Source organism: Molossus molossus, unplaced genomic scaffold (assembly GCF_014108415.1).
Source record: "Molossus molossus isolate mMolMol1 unplaced genomic scaffold, mMolMol1.p scaffold_m16_p_16, whole genome shotgun sequence".
In the NCBI taxonomy this organism is placed as follows: Eukaryota; Metazoa; Chordata; class Mammalia; order Chiroptera; family Molossidae; genus Molossus; species Molossus molossus.
In genome coordinates, this window is record NW_023425351.1 from 8,017,010 (window position 1) to 8,032,710 (window position 15,701).

General features: G+C 41.2%; 1 pseudogene; it reads right to left on the reverse strand.

Annotated features, from left to right (window-relative positions):
- Positions 1 to 8,113: 8,113 nt before the first annotated feature.
- Positions 8,114 to 8,652, reverse strand: LOC118631720 (annotated as a pseudogene).
- Between the last annotated feature and the right edge of the window lie 7,049 nt (positions 8,653 to 15,701).

Consider the following 15,701-nt stretch of genomic DNA (forward strand, 5'->3'; position numbering starts at 1 on the left):
CACCTTCTGAGGCAGGTTGGTTCACATACCTAGACTTAAAGGATGCCTTCTTCTGCCTCCAACTAGGGCCCAATAGCCAGCCTCTGTTTGCCTTTAAATGGGAAAACCCCACCACAGGAACCAAGGAACAATTCACTTGGACTAGAATACCTCAAGGATGCAGGAATTCACCAACTTTGTTCAGTGGGGCACTAGCGTCTGACTTAGCCAAGTTCCTGGGACAGAACTTAGGATGTATCTTCCTCCAATATGTAGATGACCTCCTCCTGGCCAGTTCTACTGGAGCCCAGTGCTGGGAAGGGACCAAGGCTTTACTCAGGCTACTTTATATCAGGTATCAAAGAATAAGCCACAGATTTGCCAAAAGAAGTCAAATACTTAGGTTTCAAGATCAACTAAGGCTGAAGTACCTAGTACCTAGGGGCCAAGAGGAAACAGGCAGTGTGCGCTACTTCAGTTCCCACTTCTCAACAACAGATTCAGGAATTCCTGGGAGCAACAGGGTTCTGTCAAATATGGATACTCAGATTTTCAGAACTGGCAAAACCCTTATATAGGCCCTGAAAGGAGAAGAAAAGGTGCCCCTTGTCTGGGGCCCCAATCAAGAGAAAGCATTTACAACTATAAAGACCAAGCTCACGGAGGCACCAGCCTGAGGACTCCCAGACATATCACGGGACTTCAACCTGTTCATTCACAAAAACAACAAAATAGCCCTAGAAGTCCTAACCCAGGAATTTGGGCCTTGGCCGAGATCATTAGCTTACCTTTCAAAGCAAATTGACCCAGTGTGGCAGGCTGGCCACCCTGTCTGAGGGTCTTAGCAGCCACCACACTGCTAACCAAGGAAGCACACAAACTCACATTGAAACAAAATCTAAATTCAAGGTACCCCCCTCTGTCATTACCTTGATGGATGTAAGAGGAGAGCACTGGCTAACTCAGGCCCGAATGACCCAGTACCAAGGACTCCTATGTGAAAACCCACAAGTAAGACTAGAAGCAGTAAGAACTCTAAATCCTGCTACCTTTTTGCCAATAGCAGCCGGGGCCCTGGAGCATGACTGCTTGGAGGTACTTGATGAAGTCTGCTCCTGCTGACCAGACCTGACAGATAAACCTCTGCAAAATCCTGACCCTACTCTGCACACAATGGTAGCAGTTACATGAGTGAGGGCAAAAGATATGCCAGGTATGCAATAGTTTCAGATTTTCAGACTCTAGAAGCAAGGGCCCTCCTTGAGGGGTGGTCTGCCCAAAGAGCAGAACTATGGGCCCTGGTGAGGGCATTAGAACTCAGCAAGGATAACTGAGCCAATATATATACTGACTTATGCTATGCCTTTGCCACCCTACATGTACATGAGGCTACATGCAAGGAAAAAGGGCTCCTTACTGGAGCAGGTAAAGGAATAAAAAAAAAAGGTGATTCCTAAAATCGTTGGAGGTGGTCTGGGAACCAAGAGAGGTAGCACTCATCCACTGCAAGGGACACTGACAGGGAAGAGACTTAGTGTCAGAAGGAAACGGTTGGGCAGACACTGAAGCTAAACAAGCTACAAGAGAATGGACAGCCCCATCAAAAATCATGCTGGCTCCTGAACTGCCTGAAACCCCAAAATACATGACCCAGGAAGAAGAATGGGCACAACAGAAGGGGGGAAATATAATGAAGGAAGAATGGTGGGTAGTCCCAGACCACAGAATCTACATACAATTAACCCACTGGTTAGTCCTCCAACAACATGAACTCACCCATCCGGGAAAAACCACCTTAGAAGCCTTATTAAGCCAGCAGTACCTGATTGCTCAACTTCCATCCCTCTGCACTTCAGTATCCCAACACTGTCTCCTCTGTGCTCAAAACAATGCCAAACAAGGCTCCACCAGGCCTGCGGGGATCCAGCACTGTGGTCAAGCAACCTTTGAAGATCTAGAGGTAGACTTCTCAGAAATAGGACTCAGTGGAGGAAATAAATGTCTCCTGGTTTTCATCTGTACTTTCTCGGGCTGGGTAGAAGCTTACCCCACACATATGGAAAAGGCAGGAGAAGTAACCAAAGCTCTACTGAGAGACATCATCCCAAGATATGGGGTGCCATTGACTATAGGATCAGACAATGACCTAGCCTTCATAGCAAAAATAGTACAGCAGGTAGCTAAAACTCTAGGTATCCAACAGAATTTGCACATGGCCTACCGGCCCCAGAGCTCAGGGAAAGTAGAACACATGAATCAAACCCTTAAGCAGACCATGGCAAAGCTATGTCAAGAAACCAACCTGCCCTGGACTAATATACTGCCCCTAGCTCTCCTGCTAATATGTTGTACCCCTCGGGCAAAGATAGAATTCTCTCCTTTTGAAAACGTATATGGGAGACCTCCCACACTGATCAAATTCAAAGGGGATATAAATGAACTGGGAAAAAAAAACAATTACAAGGACTAGGAAAAACCATTCTTGAGGTACATAAGAATACCCATTTCCCTGGAAATAACTGTACACCACCACAAACTAGGGACCAAGTCTGGGTAAAAGACTGGGAAAGTGAACCTCTCAAACCAACCTGGAAAGGGCCTTATTGAGTTATACTAACCACTCCCACAGCTCTCAAGTTTGCAAGTCTGAATACCTGAATCCACCACTCACAGGTGAAGGCAGCTCACCTGCCACACGACAACCAACCTGCATGGAGAGTGACTACCAGCCAGAACAATCCTCTGCAGATCACACTTAAGAGGACAGCAAAACCTGCTGATCAGTCTATGATAAGCACCAGAGGACTTCGCTAGTAGAATCTATGCTCATAACCTACTGGACTGATCCTGGCACTGGGCCCTGTACCCTTAGTAGCCTTACTGGATCAAGTAGACTCCTTAGCCACAGTAGTATTACAAAATAGAAGGGGGTAAGACCTACTGACTGCTGAAAAGGGAGGAATATGCCTCTTCTTAAACAAAGAATGTTGCTTTTATGTTAATCAATCAGGAATAGTTAGAGACATGGCCCAGCAGTTAAAGGAACGAATTACAAAAAGAAGGCAGGAATTCTTGGAATCTTGGAGTTCCTGGAGTAACATATGGAACTGGGCATCTTGGGTTATCCCATTAGCTGGTCCTTTCTTAATGCTTTCTATAGCACTTCTGCTTGGCCCTTGTATTCTCAACATGCTAACCCGTTTCATTTCCTCTCGCTTAGAAAAAATAAAGCTCCAAATGACGCTTCAAATAAGGACCCCCAATTACCATTGCTATGCTCTGGATGGTGAAGAACTCTAGTTGCTGCGTCTTCTCCCCTTCAACGCCTCATTCAGCAGGAAGCAGTCAGAGAGAGTATTGCCCCTTTTCCTCACGTGGCACTAAGGGAACTCCCTATCCATGCTCACGCTTATAAATACCATATAAAATAATGTTCTCTAAGTCTGCTAGGGGCAGCTTGAGAATCAAGAGTAGAAAATGAGAAGGCAAGCCAGATGCAGATAACTCCCTTAGCCCACAGTGCAGAGACTCTGCCCCAGCTTCCATAATCCCACTTGCCCCTTACATTAGCCAACCACGTAAACTACAGAGGAACTAGAAAGCCCTCAAATACCTGGAAGCTTATCATGTATAAAAGGTGGCTGGAACCTGAGTGCAGGGCTCAGCCTTTGGAGGCGACTCCACTGGGCCAGCACTGGTGCACATTAAACAGTCATTTTCTAATCATCCAAGTGCTTGTAGTCTGTCTCTTCCCACTGACCGAATTCTGCCACATCATTAGGGTCAAAGTTGTCTCAGTTCTTTAAAATGCATCTTAGAGGTGAATCTCATGATAGTGAGTTTTCGTTTCCCATCTGAAAGAGAATAGAGAACATTGGAGAGAATGGGTATCCCCATTCTGTTTCCTAAGAAACCATCTGGAGAAGGTATCCCTTCTCAGGTGAGAGTTTCCAGATTTAACTAGTCTTACTGTGTAACCCGCAACCTGGATTTTCAGATTTAATAAGTTCTAATGTGCAATCCTCTAGTTTCCAGTCTTAATGAGTCCTTAATGTGTAACCCCCTAGGTTTTCAGACTTAACCAACCCTTTATGTGTAACCCATGTTCTGAGTTACCAGACTTAACTAGTCCTACTGAGTAACCCCCTGGAGTCTCTATTCTTAGTTGACTTAAAACCTCTTTTGCCTCCGACCCCTCCTTCCCTGTATTTCCGGGGAGGCCTCGTGTCTTCTGGGAACACTCCTATTCTATTTAGGCAACAAAGCCACCAGTTACTGACCCATCTTTCCCACTAAAGGCCCTGCTGGAGTAAGCATTGTAGTGTTTCTAGTCCCACCAGCCTTTGTAAAGATAGAACCCTTCCAAATTCTTGCAATATTCTCATTCACTCAACAAAATTTTTGCTGTTCAATACATCTGTCCACTGGAATGTGTGAAAATCTGCCATTCCTGTCTACTCCCTCTGTCTTGTGGGTCCTGCAGAACCATGCTTAACAGATGCCTGGAAAGCATGGGCAGTCCTTCCTCTGTCCACACCAAACAGGTCACCCACTGATATCCCCTAGGGTTGGTGAGGCTCAGCAAGGCAAAGCCAACTTTTCCTGCTGCGCCTGTCAGCTTTCTCAACCTATGTGACAAATTTTCTTTGAGTCTCTGAACTGAGTATCAGAGCCCAGAGTATGTACAAGAAAAAGGTTCCTTTATCCCATTTATTCCATAATTGATATGAAACCAGTCACTTAATTAGTGTGGAGGAATGAAGAGCCTTAATTAGCCTGGCAAACACCTTTAGGATCCTGGCCTCAATTTGTTTAACTAGGTGTCTCCCTGAGCCTTTGTTTACATATCAGCAGGAGCTGTGGGTTAATTGGTTCAGGTTCGTGTCTCTCCTGGCAGAGCCTGTAAGGGCAGCCTAGGGGAGGAACTTCCTCTGGGTTTTCTGGATAATATCTCTAAATCTTGAGGGGTCCCCAATTGATTCTTTCCCTTGCCACCCCACAGATGCAACACTCTCCCTGTGGGCATTTTCTACAAGGGGGTACAGATGTAAATAGAGCTTCCAAATGCCATGGGGGGCAGAGAGATGCAGCAGACTGACAACTGATTGGTGAGTTACATTTATTTTTCTCCCAGCCATGCTCTAGAGGCAGAAAAGCTAAGGGTTTAATGTCATGGGTCAAAGTGTGCTGCTTGTGAAGGGAGCTCCCAGAAGCAGTGAAAACTGTGGTCATTTCCACTCCTCGTGCCTGTCTCGGTGGCTCTCACCAGCTGTCTAGACAATCGTGAGGACCTGGAGTGCTGGCTGACCAGGCCTTATGTGCACTCCCTGGATGGGTCCAAATCTAATTACAGTTGTATTTTTGAGTCCCTAAGAGACCCCTGCAACTCTTGGGGTACAACCCCAGACACCTCCACATTGCCCTTACTCATGTAAGGACATTCAAGCCTTGAACTGGAGGGCGGAATTTGCCTCTTTGTTCTTTGAAGCTTGCGTGGGAACCCAAGCACTCATTTGGTTTTATTTTCAATTTTCTGCCCCCCAAGCACAGGCCTAGTGTATCTTGGTTATTTTTGTTATGCTGCAACACCCTAACCCTGATGGCAACAGAAAAAGAAATCCCCAAAGGGAGTGAACTCACTGCGGTCCTTTGGAGGGAATCAAGGACAACCATGCAGCGAGCGAAGAGACACTGTCAGCAACCCAACTCAGCTCCCAATCATGCTCTTTGATCCCAGTTCGGGGCACCAAAATGTGACAGGCACCTCTCACAGACACCAGAGAGGTGCTATTGAACAGCACCCTGAGTCAGAGGGAGCGGGCTGTCCCCAACCTCACCTTGTCTTCTATATAAATGAATTTATAGGAGAGACCGTGATTGTGTTGTGACGTGGATTTATCAAAACATTAAAGCAAGTGAATTGATTAAAAAGTTAAAGCATGCACATTTATTAATGAAGCAAAGCAAGCAAACCTATACGTCTGGTTTATGAAGCACAGACGGGCTCTCAGCTAATCTGAAGTGTGAGTGGGGTGGGTGGTTTCTGCCTTATATACCCTCCTGTCTGTAAGATTTTTTTTCAATTCCTCTGCTAGATATCATGGTACAAATGAACTCTAACAGTCTCCCCTTTTCTTTGTTATGGTTTTCCCACAATTTATGGGAAGTGCCTCGCTTTTTTTGTTTATACTCTTCTTTTCTCCTCCTCCCTTCTGTTCTAACAACTTTGGGATGATTTGCACTAAGTGGTCTCTGATTCCTCCTCCTCCTCTCCCCTTTCCCTCCCTCCTCCTTTCTCCATTTTTTCTGTGAGAAGGAGAGGTTTTAACCCTTTGATCTCAAGATAAGGCCCTGCTGCAAGTAGCATGCAAAGCTTTTTGGCTTTGTTTAACTTTCCTGCCTCAGTTTCCCTATTTTACATGTCCCAGAATTTTTCTAGCTTTTCATTCTCCTACAACACATTCTATGTGTTACTTTAGATATCTGAGTTTTTAAGGCCACCCGGTAGGCCTCCCTTGAGCTTGTCAGGTTTAATAAGTGGTCCCTTTTCATCCACACACATCACTTTCCTGATTTTGTTTAGTTCTTTGTCCATTTTTCTTTTGGTTTTTAGGCATACTTAGGACTATTGTTTTTTTTTATTATTATTATTGTTGAAAGTATTACAGATGTTCCCCTTTTTCCCCATTGACCAACCTCCTTCCTACTCCCATCCCCTTCCTGCCTTCCCCAGCCTAATGTCCCCATCGATTGGTTGTGTAGGGCAACTGTTTTAAAGTCTTTTTCTAATAAATCCAATGTTTGAGCTTTCTTGGGGACAGATTATATATTTTTTCCTTTAAATATACCACTTTTTTTGTTGTTGTTGTTTCTTTGTATGTTTTGTTTCTTTTGGAGGTTTTTTTCTTGAAAATTGGGCCTTTTCTTATTACAACCAGATTGTCCTCCTTCTCCAGGAGTTATTTTCTGTTTTGATTGTTAAAGACTGTAGTAGTCCATTGGTTTTGAGACATTTCCAAACAACTTTTGGGAAGACTAGTTCTTCTGTGTGTTCACTAAAGTCACTGTTCTTTTAGGTTGTTTAGCTAAGGTTTTGTGACAGAGATTTCCTTGAATTTCAAGAGCTCTCCAGTCTGCCAGTTGGCTCTGTGCTAGGGAACTCTTTTAACACTTAGTTAGGCATTCTTTGACCGTAGGAATCAGTGCAAGTTGAAAGTTCAATGTCTATTTGTGATTTTTGTGGGCTTTGTGTGTTGTCCATGCATGCATTTGGCTTTCTAATGTCCCCTGTATACAGCTGCTTATGAATACCCTAACTTTCTAAGAGTTTCGCTCAAACTTTTACTCCAAGCCTTAGGTTGTCTATTGTATATCTCCCCACCACGATCACGGTCTCTTACCCTAGGCATCTGTGAGTCATCTTTTAGTTGTTATAAGCACAACCCATGGTTTTTCCTCCTGAATTCTGATTAAACAAAATAGAGATGAACACCTTGCATTGATTTTTTAAGATTCACCCCAAATAATTTAGAATAGATATACACAATAATTTGCCAATAAGTATGCTCTGCTCCTTCTGATCTGAGAGAGAAAACTGGGACCTGGGCTCTTGCTGCTGCTGCTCCTTCACGACCAAGACTGCCACTATGCCAGGAAAGAGGTTGGGAAGAGTAGGTAAAAATACCACAAAACTTTCTGACCATTTGGAATATGGCCTTTTCTTAATTGGGTGTTAGCTTGGTGACTATAAAATTGCTTGTTTTTTAGAGCTCTGACAAAGTTTTTTGAGACAATTTCTGTTTTTTGTGCGTATGTTGTTTTTTGTTTGTTTGGGGGTTTTTTTGTTTGTTTGTTTGTTTGTTTGTTTGTTTCATTTTTTTTAGAGAACCCACAATTCATTTTTATTCAGAGCAAAGAAAAAAGAAATTTTGGATCATACTGGAAGAAACTCAGCCATAGGTTTGGAACCTGTACCCAAACTACACATGCAATGAGCACAATAGTCTGCTAATATAACTGATTTGTTGCTGGCTGCATTTGTCTACTGTTTGTCTAATATTAACAATTATAAACAGAGCAGTGCAACTAGTATTTGGAACAGTCCTTACAGTGTTTCAGTGTCAGGCACAACTTTTCACTTCTCTTCACACCACTGGTTCTCTTTGCAAACCTTGGCTTCCTCTTCTTCAGTAAAGTCATTTTTTATATTGAACGTCTTGCGAATCTCTTCAGGAGTTTTCCCCTTGATCATATTGGCAACAGTCTTGCATGTAACATCAAGCAAACCTTTGATGTCTAAATAGTTTACAGCCAGAATAAGTTCAAAAAGTGTTCCTTGGTCAACTTTGAGGAATTCTTGGTCCCATACAGAGATATCATCTGTTCGCTTTTCTTTGTTCTCATCGTCCTCAGGAGGAGGAGGGTCATCCTTGTGGTGGGTGAACTACTGAATGACTTTTTTTAATATTGCTGCATTAACATTTGGTAGAGGAACTGGGTCATCATCGCCTTCATCGTCCATTTCCAAATCTTCTAACATGGTCTTGATAGTCACACAGATTGTTTGGCAATTTCAACATCAACTTCAAATATCTCTCCATCAGAACTCTGCAACTTAATTGAAGGCATAGTGCTCAGTCTCAAGGAGAGAGCGGACCGGAGACTGACGAGAGCTGGTAGTACCAGCAGACTCAAGGGAAAGTTGGGGAATAAGGCCACTTGCCTGCTGTTGATTTTTGTGGTTGGGGTGGTGGTGATATTTTTCATGTTTCCATGAGGGTACAAAAGTTTGGAGCATCTTTACACCACCAATTTGGTAAAATGACCCACACTCTCAATTAATTTATTTTTAAATTGTATTACTTTCACTTACATTTACTGAACTTCTTCTAGTGCAATAATCTTTTGACACTAAACAGAGATTTACAAATTTTTAAATATTATGTTAGCCTATTGAATTTTCATGACTCTGCTTTTCAGATTATCTCATCCATCATGCTCTATCTCTCCACCAGCTTCCTGTCATCTACAATCCAATAAGCAAACCCTTTTCTGAGAATTGCTGTCCAATTCTCTCTTTAAAGTTTTAAAGATTATCATGATCTATCCAGTGTTCTCCCAGTCTTCTGTTCTTCTTCTTCATGTTCTCACCGACATCTGTCCAATAATCAGAATAGTGTATTATAGCTATTTTAGTTGTAAATGAATTATAAAATAAGGTTTCCAAGCCATTCAATCTCCCCAGGGAACAAAGTCAATAGATATCTAGCAGTCTTGCAGATTTCAGAAGCACTAAATGTCAATGGAGTAAATTATTGATAGCTTTTAAGTGACATAGACTCTTTCATTCCCCCAAATTCCCTTACAAAAATAATTGTTTTCCATTTAAAATTTTAAGTGGAATTTTACTTGTGGCAGTAAAAACTAGCAGTTAATTTATCAAAAAAAAAAAAGAATAGCTTTAAAATCAAACAGGCCAGTATTCAAATATTGATGTTAGAAATTACTAATTAAGCAAATTACTCAACTTCTATAAAACTATTTCCTCATTTGAAAAAATGGAGACAACAACAACTCCTTGCAAGGATGCCATAAAGATTAAATAAAATAGCACATATAAAGTTTTAATACTAAATTAGAAGTCCCAGTCGCTAAAAAATAATAACATAATCTAGACTTTTTCCCAAAAATAATTAATTCTATCTAATTTTATTAAAGGGGTATCACATGGATGCCAAATTGTTGGTTTGTATGCTTTCTTGTTTCCATATGCTATAACATGATATAAATATGATCAGGCAGTTCTGAGGTTAATGCCCAGGATATATATGACTAACAAATGGGGGAGCTCACTAGGGGGGATATTTACATGAGGGGTAAAAAATTTTTTTAAGATAAATTTCTTTATAAGAAAAGAGAGAATAAATATCCACAGATGTGGCCCAATCAAATTAGTACAAGTTTTCTTTGAATATACCACAGTGATATATGCTATCAGATTGTCCTCCATTCAGCATCCTGGGCTCATGCCTGACTCATAGAGAAATAGGAATAAAGTGAACAGCAAATAGAAATAACATATTTTTTACTTGACTTCCTCAGGAAATCAAGGGGCACAAGTCCACACTGTCTTACACTTGAGATAACACAATGAAACACAAGTTAAAGAGATAAATTCTCCCCCATTTGTCACAATGTAAGACTGACAGTTTAGGAGCTAAACTAAGAAATAGGGGCACTTATACTGGATGCTGCTCATCACAAACACCAAACAAGAAACTAAAAAACTGCAACACCCAAAGGCACATCTTTCACCTGATAACTGGTGCCATGATGGCACAGCATAATTCCTCTCATATTTTGGCACCACCCAGGACCAAGCTCCACTTCTCTTCATCTCTTACCCAATGTCCACAACACAAGAGTTGTCTATGTCCCAATGCCATGCAAGTGTACGAGTTGCACCACTACCCATAGCTGGTATTAACAAGACCTTTGTGTGCAGGGAGAAATCAATACGGAGAATGCTCATGTATGAGAAAGGACATATAATTCACACACATAATTTAAAAAGTTAATTTACCTTTTCAATTCTTCCTCTGTATAAACACCACAGAGTCTTGCATAACAAAGTATCGATTTGCAGTGGCATCCCATATTGCGGAGTCCCTTTTCTTGCTTTCTTGCTGTGCCAATTCCTGGTTTCTGGAGGATCCACATATTCACCACAATTGCTGAGAAACTGTTACCAGTGAAAATGAGTTCTTTCGCGGTGTCACGAGAAAAGAATTTTAAAGGCACATGAGTGAAGAAGTTTAAATGGAACAGTAAGATTTTATTTTTATTTAAGGGAATTAATACACCCTCTGGGACGTAGAGGGTCAGTCGGCTCTAAAAGCACTGACATGAGGCTTTTGTTAATCCTCCATATATTTTGTTGGTTCCTGTAAAAAACAAAGCACCATTCAAACTATCCACCCCAATTGTCCGACTTTGCCAGGGGCCTGAGGTAGGCCCTCCTCTCAGAAAATTATTTTGGGGTTGCACACCTCTATCCAACCTGATTGCCTTTCCAGGTTTGGTTCTGCCCTTATGTCACCCCCAGGCTCTCACTGCTCATGCCCAGCAGAAGAATTTCCCCTCCTCCGTCCTCTGGGATTTCTGTACCTGCAGCACACCCAGGGAGACTTTCCTGTCCATCCTAAGAATTAGTCTCCTCAACAGCAGTCCCTGGAGCGTGCAAATGAGTCTGTTTATGCTCCAGTTTCCCAGCAAACTAGACGGAATGCTGCCCTGCTACTGCTTCAGCTTCCCAGTTTATTAAGCTCATCATTTGGTTCCCTTTTGCTTTCTTCCTTATATTAATAACTAGCTATTTATGCTAACAAAGCCACATGATTACTGAGAAATATTTTGCGACATTAAACAATTTATATTAGTCTTAAACCTGTATATGTTATTCTAAACATAACATGCATAAAGCACAATACCAATTCTTCACATTGATAACTAGATGGACATTGAATGCTAGAACTGCCTGTCATCTTATGTTTATAAAATAGAAATAAAATAAAAATTTGTAAGATTAAAAAAAAATTTTAATTACATTTTAAGTTTTAGCTTTATTTCAATAATTTAAATTTAAAATTCGTTATTTATTTCATGAAATTTGTTTTGTATTTTAATTTTAAATATTTTAGAAGCAAAATATGTTTTTGAAAACATAGTGTTAAAAAGTAACTTTTTAAGAATTTTAAACATTTACTTTTATATTTTTATAAAAATATGTGTATTTTAATCATTTAGATCATTATCACCAATTGATTATAAATTATATAAAAATCATTATACTTTTATTTAATGTCTGATTTTCCTGAAATTAAGGCAAGGTATAATAAATTTTGTAATAATGTATATTAATTATGTATATTTTATTTTATGATGTCTTCAAACATCTACAGAACACCCAAATATTTGGAATAATGATTACATTCATCTTTGATATTTTACTTTCAGTCATATAAAAATTGTAGTTTTATATATTTTTTTATTTTGTATTTATGATGACATTTATCAAGATATAACAATAGAATATGTACACGTGTTAAGTATTTATTAGTTTTATTATTTAAATATTACACATGTGAGCCACAACTGTTAGGGCAAGTCTGGATGGAGGAATGCAGAGACTATGGCTCCAAGACATCAGGGCTCAAACCACTCTGGCAGCTACTGGAGAAATCCTCCCTCAAGCCAGAGCAGAAAATTGGGAAGTGACAGAATAAGAAAATTCAGATAATCATTTCCCCAGTACATGGGAGACAACCTTTAGAAACTCCCAAAGACAGCTTGGGGAAATTTACAGTTAAACTAAAGTTCCCCAAAAGTGTATGGAAATATATACAAAAATATATATATATAAAAAAATACTCTTGAGCTTCTCTGCTTGTGACTATTTCTATCCCGCCATCATGTTAACCTGAAAAATCTTGAATTACATAAAGAAACAAAATTATTTTAATACCCACAACTTCCAGAATAATATGCTTAGCAAACATTAAAACATATCTTAATTCTGCTGTAATAGGCAATTTAATATTCAAATAACCACAAAGTTAAACCCATAAAAAAAAAATCAGCAGAGCTACACAAACTATAGGAAAGGAAGCTTTAAGCATAAGCCATGAAAGGGCAAGAGATTACTAAAGTAGTTGGAGTCTTTCCAGTATATGAAACCAAATGACCTATATAAACACATCATCTTCATCTACAGGGTGACCAGTCATTACAAATACAAATCAAACCCAACATAAACTCTCCAGAATTATTTACGTAAGACACAAGAGCAGCTAGAGATAATGAAACAATCATTTACAGAAAACCCAAATAAAATCTGATCGCTTCCAAAGCAAGATATCCTGTGGGGAGCAGATTGGCAAACACTCTGACCACAGCAAGGGAATCTGGTGGTTTGAAGGCTGCTTAACAAGACAAAGGCAAACCTAGAAATGAAGAAGAGCAAAGGGCTCCCTCCATGCCCCTGAAGCTTGCTTTTTTAAAGAGTCAACAGCATTTTAGCTCTGGTTGGGTAACTCAGTTGGTTAGTGTGTTGTCCTAATACACCAAGGTTGAGGGTTCAATCCCTAGTCAAGGTACACACAAGCAACCAATGAATGCACTAATAAATGGAACAACAAATTGATGTTTCTCTCTCTCTCTCTCTCTCTCTCTCTCGCTCTCTCACTCTCTCAACTTAATAAATAAAAAGATTTTTAAAAGGCCAATAGCATTTTAAGGCAATGTTGTCATTTTATAATATTCATTACATGAAAATTAAGTCCCCAGTGTTTTATTGCCATGCACATGCTTATTTGATTTGATTTGTTTGGAGTAAAGTACATCAGATGACCTAGACTGACCATGAAATATAAGTACAAAATGTTCTGTAAAAATTATTGTTAATAAGTCCTAATTGAACTGAAATTGCACTAAAATTGTCAATAAATAAAACTGATAATAGCGCACACGCTGGCATCCTCATTTATTTGATACCTGCAGAGATTAAATGCCCTCAAACATTCCCGACTGTTTTTATTCTTTCTAAAGTCTGAGTGATGCCGTTGCAATAATCTGGTTATCTTTTAACAGAAAAAGAGTGAAGGAAAGACCAGATAATATAGACATGCCAATTATGCAGTTTTACCAAAAAGCCAGTTTAACACTCTCCAGGTCTATTCCCCACATATTGATGGGGTAAGGGACTGGACAAAAGAAGTTTGGATGCACGCCCAGTAAAGTCAGTGTGACATGGAAGGTATCTGCCTGTCTGTCACACATGGAAGTGAGTCAGTGGGCAGAATAGGCATGGCCACTGCAAACACACCTAACCTGAATGTTTAATGTCCTAGACAAAGAAAGTTTTCCCTCTGCCTTTCTCTTGCTCTCTCTCTCACTCCTTCACTCTCTCACTGCTGCACTGGACTCTCAGCTTGCGGGGCTCCCAGGCCCTGCATCTGCCATGTGGCTCACAGCCACGCGGACTCCGCACAGTGGATTAATGGACTGAATCTAGACTGATGTCACATCAGACGCAGTTATATCATGGAGAGAAAGCCCTGTTTCTTCTAGCCTTGCTGAATCCACAGCTGCCCCTGTAACAGGATGAGGTTAAGGGAACTTGGATGTTACAACCCTAGAAATATAACTCCATGCCAATAAAGACAATTCATTCTCCTATGTGAGTCTTAGAAAATGTGTATTCTGAAGATATTACAAGAGCCACCCCACTTCCATGCGTGTTAGGGGGATCTGGCCCATTCATTCCTTTGGCAACAGATTGGCAAGCCAGGCAGGACTGTAGGAACCAGCAGAATGCACTTGTGGACCATGTGAAAAACATTTCCTTGCAGCCTCCTGACCAGGACTCTGATGGCAAAACAGCACACCTGCAGCAGCCTGCATCTGAACAACAAACTTGGCCTGGCGTCTCTGGATTCCAGTGAGATAAACCCTAAATTGGGAGTTTCACTCTTTCTCTCTCATGCAATCCATTTCTTTGTCTCAGCCCTACACCACCTCTGGCACTCACAATTCAGGTACAGGTCAGGAAGGGAAGACTGCAAGTGGTGTCTTCTTCGGTGGCTCCAAAGGCTCGGGAGCAGTGGCTTGCTACTAAGCCCCAGACCCAGAGGAAGGGAAGTTAAGGGCAACTTCCCAGCCAAAGACCCCACTGCCCTACTTCTATAAGCCCAGGCGCTCAGCACTACCACACTCCATCCTCTGTGATGCACAGGATAATAATTTGCCTTTTTCTCTCCCCTCCACTGAAATGGTGTGTTTGAAAACAACTGTGATCCCCCAAAATGCTGTCTGGAAAGCTTTCCTCTTCTGCCCCCACAGCTGTACAGGGGTGGGTGCATGGCCTGACCTCTTGACTCTGCTGGGAATGGGGGGGGGGGGATGACACTGATTAGAAACTTCATTGTGATTCATCATTATCTTCTCTGGCAAATAGGCTTTACTAACTGTGATGGCCGCACCCCACTGAAAGTGAATTCTGTCTGCTGCACTGCTAACCTCAGGGTTCCACCCCTGGCAACTGAGTTACTAGGGGGCAGAAGTCACAGCTGGGCTAGCTGGAGGTGTTGCTAGGTTCCACAATTTTGCTTAAGGGAGGAAATTTCCACTGAACTGCTTCGGTTTAAGGACAGAAGTCCAACCTCTGCAGCCATGGTGTTTGGGACAAAAAGTTGTAATAAGAAATGAAACGAAATGTCTTTGCTGTCTTTTAATTAATGCTTATTGGTAATGCTGTTTACTCTGCAAACACAATTATGTTTTATTATTTTTTTATCCTCACCCGAGGACATTTTTTGATATTTTGTTCAGATAGAGTGGGAGGGAGAGAGAGAGAAACATCGATGTGAAAGGGACACATCAAGTGGCTGCCACCCGCACGACCAACCAGGGCCGGGGACAAACTGCAACCAAGGTACGTGCCCTTAGCGGGAACTGAACCCGGGTCTCTCTGGACCACAGGCCGATGCTCTAACCGCTGAGCCAAACAAGCCAGGGCCACAATTATGTTTTAAATTTGTGCAATTGTTGCTGCTTGTCACTAATGCTTCTTTCATAGGTATGGTTAATAGAAAATATTTTAAATATACAGGTGCTCAGAGAAATTAAGGGATATTGTTACTTAATCTTGAAAACTGACTGAAAAT